The sequence below is a fragment of the Mustelus asterias genome, chromosome 8 (assembly GCF_964213995.1).
Source record: "Mustelus asterias chromosome 8, sMusAst1.hap1.1, whole genome shotgun sequence".
In the NCBI taxonomy this organism is placed as follows: domain Eukaryota; kingdom Metazoa; phylum Chordata; class Chondrichthyes; order Carcharhiniformes; family Triakidae; genus Mustelus; species Mustelus asterias.
The window spans coordinates 65,799,121-65,809,298 of record NC_135808.1 but is presented as its reverse complement, the minus strand read 5'-3'; positions in this window follow the sequence as shown (position 1 = coordinate 65,809,298).

Genomic DNA, 10,178 nt, shown 5'->3' with positions numbered 1-10,178 from the left:
GGCCCATAGTATCTTACCCAGGCCCTCTCCCCCACCCTAACCCCATAACCCATACATTTACCATGGTGAACCTTCATACTTTGGGACACTAAGGGGCAATTTAGCATGGTCAATCCACTTAACCTTGATTTGATTTGATTTATTATCGTCACATGTATTAGTACACAGTGAAAAGTATTGTTTCTTGCACGCTATTACAGACAAAGCATACTGTTCATAGAGAAGGAAAGGAGAGAGTGCAGAATGTAGTGTTACAGTCATAGCTAGGGTGCAGAGAAAGATCACCTTAGTGCAAGGTAGGTCCATTCAAAAGTCTGACAGCAGCAGGGAAGAAGCTGTTCTTGAGTCGGTTGGTACGTGACCTCAGACTTTTGTATCTTTCTCACGAGGGAAGAAGGTGAAAGAGAGAATGTCCGGGGTGCGTGGAGTCCTTAATTATGCTGGCTGCTTTGCCGAGGCAGCGGGAAGTGTAGACAGAGTCAATGGATCTCCGGGAGGCTGGTTTGCGTGATGGACTGGGCCACATTCACGGCCTTTTGTAGTTTCTTGCAGTCTTGAGCAGAGCAGGAGCCATATCAAGCTGTGATACAACCAGAAAGAATGCTTTCTATGGTGCATCTGTAAAAATTGGTGACAGTCGTAGCTGACATGCCAAATTTCCTTCGTCTTCTGAGAAAGTAGAGGTGTCGGTGGGCTTTCTTAACTATAATTTCGGCATGGGGGGACCACGACAGGTTGTTGGTGATCTGGACACCTAAAAACCTGAATCTCTCGACCATTTCTACTTCACCCCATTGATGTAGACAGGGGCATGTTCTCCAGTACACTTCCTGAAGTTGACGACAACCTCCTCGCACATCTTTGGGCTGTGGGAGGAAAGTGGAGCACCCAGAGAAAACCCATGCAGACACGGGGAGAATGTGCAAACTCCACACAGCCAGTCGCCCAAGGCTGGAATCAAACCCGGGTCCATGGTGCTGTGGGGCAGCAGTGCTAACCACTGCGCCACCATTGATGATGTGAGTGTTGTAATCAAGTCAGAGGTGGAAAGTGTTTTGCTATGACATCCCAGGAACAAAATGATCAAGTGTGGGAATTTACTTTGCCTCTTCGATAGTTGTCTGTTCATGCTCCTTTGAAGCAACTTGGAAGGATTTAGCAAGACACAGGTGCTACATGAATTAAAGTTCCTGTTTGTTTCGAAGCCTTTGCCTTCCTACTGCCAGCGAAACCCACAACCCGTAAATGAATTTGAAATAAATGTCTCTAGGAACTATTGATTTCCCCCTGATCCAACCTTCACTCGGGTTGGTATTGCCCATCAGCGAGGCTGGGCTATCTCAAAGTGAAAGCATTGTGTGCATTGCCTGAGATTACGGCATTGACCTGCATGATGTTAAGGCAGGGATTGTGCACATTGCTGCACACTATCACCATAGAAGCCATGCACTCTTCAATTGAGTGTCACTCCTGGGCTGAGAAGAATGAAGGGCAAAGTGCGTCCCATTGATGAGAGTATTTAGCACCTCTGCAGTAAAATCACAGAATCATATCACATTGAAAGACACAAATTTGTTCTGTCCTCTTGGAGGGAGCTTTCCAATTAATCCCACTCCCCTGCTCTTTCATAGCTTGCTAAATCATTCCTTTTCAAATACATATCCAATTTTCTTTTGAAAGTTACTCGTGAATCTGCTGCCGTCAGTCACCCTTTAAGGCAGTGTATTCCAGAACATGACAACTGACTGCATTTAAAAAAACAGTTCTCCCATCTCCACTCTGACTCTCTTGTTGGCTGAACACAGGAAAAATGAGATGCTGGTCATCATTGAGTGCACCATTGGACTGTTAAAGTTGCGCTCTTTCATGATTCTCCAGGGCATTCTGCAATTGTTTTAAACTCTCCTGAAAATCTTTTTGATTTTTTTTTTCTTTTTATAGGATCTACATTGCAAAAGGAGGCCATCGAGCGTGCACCGACAACAATCCCACCCCCAGGTCCTATCCCTGTAACCCCATGTATTTACCCTCCTAATCCCCCTGACGCTAAGGGGCAATTTAGCCTGGACAATCCACCCAACCTGCGCATCCTTGGATTGTGGGAGGAAACTGGAGCACCCGGAGGAAACCCATGCAGACACGGGGAGAATGTGCAAATTCCACACAGTCAACCGAGGCCAGAATCGAACCCGGATCCCCGGTGCTGTGAGGCAGCAGTGCTGACCACTGTGCCACCGTGCTACAATCTTGTCATGGGAACGTACAGACACACACTGAAGATTGAAGACAGGAAGAACCCTTTTCCCTGGTTGACACGAGACTGAAGGTCTAAAGGTCCCTCTTCAATCCTGCATTTTTGCAGCTCTCATTCTTTCACAAATGTAACCCTACTATTTAAGAAAAGAGGGAGAGAGAAAATGAGGAACCACAGACCTGTTAGTCTTGACATCAGTAGTAAGGAAAATGCTAGAATCCACAATAAAGGATGTGATAATTGGACACTTAGAAAATAATGATAGGATTGAGCAGAGTCAGCATGGATTTATGAAAGGGAAATCATATCTGACAACCCTGTTGGAGTTCTTTTGAAGATGCAATTAGCAGAATAGATAAGGGGGGAGCTAGTGGATATATTTGGACTTGCAAGGTTTTGATAGGGTCCCACACAAGAAGTTAGTAAACAAAATTATAGCACTTGAGATTGGGGATAATATACCGGCATGGATTGAGAGTTGGTTAATGGACAGAAAACAGAGAGCAGGAATAAATGGGTCATTCTTAGGTTGGTGGGTGGCGACTGCTTGGATACCACAAGGATCAATGCTTGGGCTCCAGCTATTCCCCATCTATATAAATGCTTTGGATGTGGGAACCAAATATTTCCACATATGTTGATGACACAAAACTAGGTGGGAATGTGAGTTGTGAGGAGGATGCAAAGAGGCTTCAAGGGATTTTGATGGACAAAGTGAGTGGGCAAGAACATGGCAGATGGAACATAATATGAAAAAATGTGAGGTTCTGCACTTTGGTAGGAAAAACAAAAATGCAGAGTATTTCTGAAATGATGAGAGTTTGGGAAGTGTTGATGTCCGAAGAGACCTGGGTGTTTTTGTTCGTGAATTATTGAAAGGTAATACGCAGGTACAGTGAGCAGTTAGGAAGGCAAATGGTATGTTGGCCTTTATTGCAAAAGGATTTGGGTATAGGAGTAACGATGTCTTGTTGCAGTTGTATAGAGCCTTGGTGAGACAACATCTGGAGTATTGTGTATGGTTTTGGTCTCCTTATCTATGGAAGAATATATTAGCCACAGAGGGAGTGGAACAAAAGTTCACCAGACTGATTCCTAGGTTGATGAGATTGTACTGAGGTGAGGTTGAGAAGACTGGGCCTATGTTTAGAAGAATAAGAGGTGACTGAAACTTATAAAATCTTGACAGGGTTCGACAGAGTAGATGATGGATGTTTCCCTGGCTGGTTTTGGCAGGAGTTGAGAATGGGGATGAGGAGGGGGTTGCTCTAGAACTAGGGGACCCCCAGTCTCAGAATAGGGGTAGGTCATTTAGGATCGAGATGACTTTTTTCACCCAGAGAGTGGTGAATCGGTGGAATACTCTACCCCAGAGGGCTGTGGAGGTTTAGTGACTGAGTATGCTCAAGACAGAGAGCGATAGATTTCTACACATTGAAGACCTCAAGAGAAAATGGGGATAGTGCAAGAAAATAGCTTAGAGGTAGAAGATCCACTTTGATGCATTATGCATTTAGTTGAATCAGGCTCAAAGGGGCCAAATGGCCTACTGTTGCGCCTAGGGGATTTTCACAGTAACTTCATTGAGCATTAATGTAAGCCTACTTGTGACTAATAAATAAACTTTAACTTTATTTCATATGAATGGAACCTAAAGACTTTGTTTACAGGAACATTTGGTGAGCTATCACGCAGGCTGCTTCATCTGAATTTGCAAACACATGGAAATAAGGGTTTTAGATTTTCCTTTGCTGACAGTAAACAAGTGAGAAAATAAGATGATGGAGGAACAACAGAAAGTTACAACAATCCCTGAGCTGTTGACAATCTTGCTTCTCTAGCACTTTGTGGTTGTCTTCTTTGGATTCACAGGCTTTTCCGCCTCCTGTGAGGGTATTCCACAGACATTGTCCTTGCTTCCTTTTTTGTTTTTTTCCATAACTAACATACATTTTGTTCATTAAATCATTTTCGGCTAAAATGCCTCAAATCTTTCAAACAACACTCAAATAATCGTGTCCCTGCCACCTGACATAGAAGCAGGGTGAATATGTTTTTTTACACAAAGCTTCCCAAGGCAACAACATTGGAAGGCTGTGCGGCTGCAGTGTGTGGAATTGAGATGTGATTTCCATGTACTGGCTGTGTGACTTTCACTAATTATACGTCACCCTGGCCGTTCTTTCTGCCACATGTGCATCAGAGGATGCTGGTGCAGAGGTCTGGATGTGTTGCAGTTACAGGAGACACCACTGTCACCTGAGCTGCTTCCAGCCAAGCCCCTATTGCTGGGTGTTCACTGAATGGCGTGAAGTGCAGTCATAAGAACACATGAAATAGGAGCAGGAGTAGGCTATTCAGTTCCTTAAGTCTCCTCCACCATCCAATAAGATAATGGATGATCTTCAACTTCAAATCCACTTAGCCACCAGAGTTTCATAGAATCATCATAGAATCCCTACAGTACAGAAGAGGCCATTTGGCCCACCGACGACAATCTCACCCAGGCCCTATTCTTGTAACCCCACATATTTACCCTGCTAATCCCCTGACACTAGGGGCAATTTAGCATGGCCAATCAACCTCCGCACATCTTTGGACTGTGGGAGGAAACCGGAGAACCCGAAGGAAACCCACACAGACACGAGGAGAATACGCAAACTCCACACAGACAGTGACCTGAGGCTGGAATTGAACCTGGGTTCCTGGTGCTGTGAGGCAGCAGTGCTAACCACTGTGCCACCGTGCCGCCCCTTCATATTCTTTGATTTCCTTAGATACCAAAATACTTATTGGTTTGAATGTAATTCTGTTTCCCTCAATGAAATCAGTCAACCCTTGCACCCTGATGTCTCTGTGAGAAAGGCACTGGCTGCCTTAAGGCCATGGAGAGCATGGCTTTGCTGCAAGATAGTTCTGGAGTTGATGCAAGTTCCATTGTTTGTGAGTATTGAGTGCAATCATTATGCATGGTTCTGCAAATCTGGCTGAGCAACCGCCTACAGCACATTGGAATAATTCGGTGCCTAATGCTCAGAAAGCATTGCCCCTTTTAAAGCTTGTCTGATCAAGTGCAGATTCCCAAGCTCCTTTACCAGGTGAGATACCAACAAAGCTTCTACCCAATGGATTTCTCTGCTGCCATCCGCTCTTCTTGCTGTTTTTTGTCACTCCACACCCCTCCTCTCTTACTCACTGTCCAAATGCCCCAGAGTGTGCTCCGAGGGATCAAGTAAGTGACAGTACACGTAGTAAAGTGCTGGAATGCCAGAATTACTAAGACCTGGCTCTGCTTTCACTGTCAAAACTAGAGAAAAAGACAAGGAAGAATATGTCTTTCTGAAGGTTGTGAATCTTTGGAATTCTCTACTCCAGAGAGCTGTGGATGTTCAGTCGTTGAGTTGAAGATGGAGGTCAATAGATTTTTGGGTACTCAGGGTATTAGGGGTTCAGTGATATTGCAGGCAGGTCAAGTTGAGGTTGATGATCAGCCATGATCTTGTTGAATATTGCAGCAGACTCAAAGTGCCGAATTTCTGCTCCTAGTTCACCTGATGAAGGAGAAGCGCTCCAAAAACTTATGATTTCAAATAAACCTGTTAGACCATAACCTGGTGTCGTGGGACCTCTCATCTCTGTAATGACCGCATAGAGTCATAGAACTTTACAGCACAGAAAGGGGTCCTTTGGCCTATCATGTCTGCGCCTCAGTCATCGAGCATTCTAATCCTATTTTCCACACTTGGTCTGTAGCCTTGTGTGCTGTGCCGTTTCATATGCTCATCTAAATGTTTCTTCAATGAGCCCGACATAGCTCTCAATTCCTCTGATTCTTGTCTCTTCCCTTTTTCTCTGCTCCACCACTGGGAGCTTAATTCAGCCACCTAGACCCCAGCTTTGAAATTCCAGCCAGAAACACCTCCACCTCCTTTGGGGACCCTACTCTTTGGTCACGCCTCATGGTATTTTCTATTTTGCTTTGGTATCCATTTAGCATTTTGATTTAATCTCGGTAAAGCCTTTGGAGCAGGTTTTGTAAATGTAAGGTGCTTTATAAATATGCATTGCTAGTGCTATTAAAGCAGGCATGGCTTGTCTGCATGGACAAGCAAACTCTGTTGACTCAAACTCAATATATTGAAGTTACTGTCTCATCGATTCAGTTAGAAAGGACTGCTTGGCTGGATGTGCCAACTGCATATATGCTTCACATATCCAACTCAACTCCACACTAACATTCAGCTACCTGCTAACATTGAGAGAGTAGGATGAAACTTAAAAAGTCTCCAAGCAGCCCAATCCAGAAGCTTTAGCCCAACTTTAACTCCCAGGCTTCATCCATTTAGCGGCACACCCAGCTAAGAGGCCACTAGATGGCACCAAAGGGAAGCTTACCGACAAGATGTTAGGTTGCAGGGAGGTCTTTTTGGGAGGTCACAGCGTAAGTAGCAGTGGAGGCCAAAACATTTGTGAGGCTTGGATCAGCACTTCTGTTCCTCCTGGACCCACAATAAAAAAATTAAAACATTCCCTTAAAAGCGCTCTGCTTGTGCCGGATCTTAGATCATAAGTTAAGCAATGAAATACAATGATGCCACGTTTATCTACCAAATTAAATACAGTTTCACTGCATAAAAAGTCTGTATTAAATATTGCTGAACAAAGAGTCAAGTTCTGTACTATCAAGTAGTTTAGGTCAGTTGGCTGGACAGTTAGTTCGTGATACGGAGTAACGCCAACAGCTCCCATACGGCTGAGGTTATTCATGAAGGCCCTTCTCAACCTTGCCCCTCGCCTGAAGTGTGATGATCCACAGGTTAAATCATCACTAGTCACCTCTCCCCCTCAAAGAGGACAGCAGCCTATGGTCATCTGGGACTATGGTGACTTTACAAAGCGACTATTAAGTTCATAAGTAGTCTCTGCAGTGATTTCACTGTGCATTTTTTTGTGTTTAGCCCATGATTTTCAATGAAGATGAAACACTTTTTTTTTGCAGAAGATAATAAATATTAGTGTCTGTGTGTATCATTACCCAGTGATGGTGGTTTGCTTTGTTAGGTGAAAATGGCAAAGTGAGTCATCGTGTTTGGTGCTAGTAGCCTAATTTGTGCAAAGTTTTGATTTGATTTATTATTGTCACATCTATTAGTATACAGTGAAGAGTATAGTTTCTTGCATACTATCAGACAAAGCATGCCGTTCATAGAGAGAGTGCAGAATATAGTGTTACAGTCATAGCTAGGATGTAGAGAAAGATCAACTTAGTGCATTGAAATTCAAAAGTCTGATGGCAGCAGAGAAGAAGCTGTTCTTGAGTCGGTTGGTACATGACCTCAGTCTTTTGTATCTTTTACCTGACAGAAAAAGGTGGAAGACAATATGTCTGGGGTGGGTGGGGTCCTTAATTATGCTGATTTATTTTCCGAGGTAGCGGGAAGTGTAGACAGAGTAACTGGATGGGAGGCTGGTTTGCGTGATGTATTGGGTTACATTGTAGTTTCTTGCAGTCTTGGGCAGAGCAGGAGTCATACCAAGCTGTGATACAATCAGAAAGAATGCTTTTTATGGTGCATCTATAAATGTTGGTGAGAGTCGTAGCTGACATGCCAAATTTCCTTAGTCTTCTCAGAAAATAGAGGCGTTGGTGTGCTTTCTTAACTATAGTGTCAGCATGGGGGAACCAGGACAGGTTGTTGGTGCTCTGGACACCTAAAAACTTGAAGCTCTCAACCATTTCTACTTCGTCCCCATTGATGTGGATAGGGGCATGTTCTCCTTTATGCTTCCTGAAGTCGATAACTATCTCCTTCGTTTTGTTGACATTGAGGGAGAGATTATTGTTGCCGCACCAATTCACCAGATTCTCTATCTCATTCCTGTACTCCGTCTCATCATTGTAAGTAATCTCACAACACCAGTCCAACAGGTTTATTTGGTAGCACGAGCTTTCGGAGCATTGCCCCTTCATCAGGTGTCTCATCTGTCTCATCATTGTTTGAGATCCGACTCACTATGGTGGTGTCATCAGCAAACTTGAAAATCGAGTTGGAGGGGAATTTGGCCACACAGTCATAGGTGTATAAGGAGTATAGTAGGGGGCTGAGAACACAGCCTTGTGGGGCACCGGTGTTGAGAATGATCGTGGAGGAGGTGTTGTTGTTTATCCTTACTGATTGTGGTCTGTGAGTTAGGAAGTTCAGGATCCAGTTGCAGAGGGAGGAACCGAGGCCCAGGCCACGGAGTTTGGAGTTGAGTTTCGTAGGAATAATGGTGTTGAAAGCTGAGCTGTAGTCAATAAATAGGAGTCTGACACAGGTGTCTATGTTATCTAGCTGTTCCAGGGTTGAGTGCAGGGAGATGGCTTCAGCTGTGGACCTGTTGCGGTGGTGGTGAACTGTAGTGAATCCAGGCAATCCGGGAGACTGGAATTGAGTTGCGCCATGCCTAACCTTTCATAATGATGGATGTCAGAGCCACCGGCCAATAGTCATTAAGGCACGCTGCCTGGCTTTTCTTAGGTAGTGGGATGATGGTTATCTTCTTGAAGCAGATAGGGACCTCAGACTGTTGTAAAGAGAGGTTGAAGATGTCTGCGAATACCCACACCAGCTGGTCCACACAGGATCTGAGTGCTCGTCCGGGTACTCCATCCAGGCCAGTCGCTTTCCGTGGGTTGACCTTCACGAAGGCTGCTCTGACATCTGCAATGGTGACCTCAGATACAGGTTCATCCGAGGCTTCTGGGGTGGAGGGCATGCTCTCATTGACCTCTTGTTCAAAACGGGCATAGAATACATTGAACTCATCAGGGAGGGGTGCGTTGGAGCCGGCGATTTTACATACCTGCATCTTGTAGCCTGTTATGTCTTGCAGACCTTGCCGTTGTCGGCAGGAGTCCTTGTGGCTAGCCTGGGACTCTAGCTTGGTCTGGTACTATCTTTTGGCAACTTTGATGGATCTTCTTAGATCATATCTAGCTTTCTTGTATAGGTCAGGGTCGCCTGACTTGAACGCCTCAGATCTGGACTTCAGCAAGCAGTGGATATCCCTGTTTATCCATGGTTTCCAGTTGGGGAACATATGGATTTGCTTTTTGGGCACACAGTCTTCTACACACTTACTAATGAAGTCAGTTACTGTAGTGGCGTACTCGTTCAGACTGGTGGCAGAGTTTTTAAATACTGACCAGTCCACTGACTCTAAGCAGTCCCATAGGAGATGATCCGATTCCTCAGACCAACATTGCACGACTTTCTTTGACAGAGCTCCCACTTCAGTTTTTGCTTATAAGCCGGGAGCAGGTCTGATTTGCCAAAGTATGGGTGAGCGATAGAGCGGTAGGCATGTCTGATATTTGTGTAGCAGTGGTCTAGAATGTTTGGGCCTCTGGTGGAACAGGAGACGTGTTGGTGGTAACTTGGTAGCTCTTGAGCTTGGCCTGATTGAAGTCTCCAGCCACAATGAACAAGACCTCGAGGTGTTTTGTCTCAAGGCTATTCGTAGTGGTGTATATTTCATCCAGCACAATGTTCACATCTGCATGGGGAGGGATGGAAACTGCAATCAGGATAACAGAGGTGAACTCCCACGGAAGCTAGTAGGGGCGGCATTTTAGCGTCAGGTTTTCTAGTTCCAGGGAGTAGAAACCCGCCAGTGATGCTATGCCTAGGCACCATGAGGTGTTGAATAGGAAGCAGACCCCACCTCCCCTCGCCTTGTATTGTAGTTGTTGCTATGAAAGAATGTTTCACTGAGAAGCAGGCATTCCAAGAGAGTTTTCTTAATGGTCAGAATTTTCCAGTCATTCCTGCTGGCAGATCTTCCGGCCCACTCCTGGAACATGCGAACACGCAGGTTTCCCAATGGTAATGGTGGTGGGTGTCCTTACAAGAGAAACCCCTGTTAACAACAGGGGGACCAG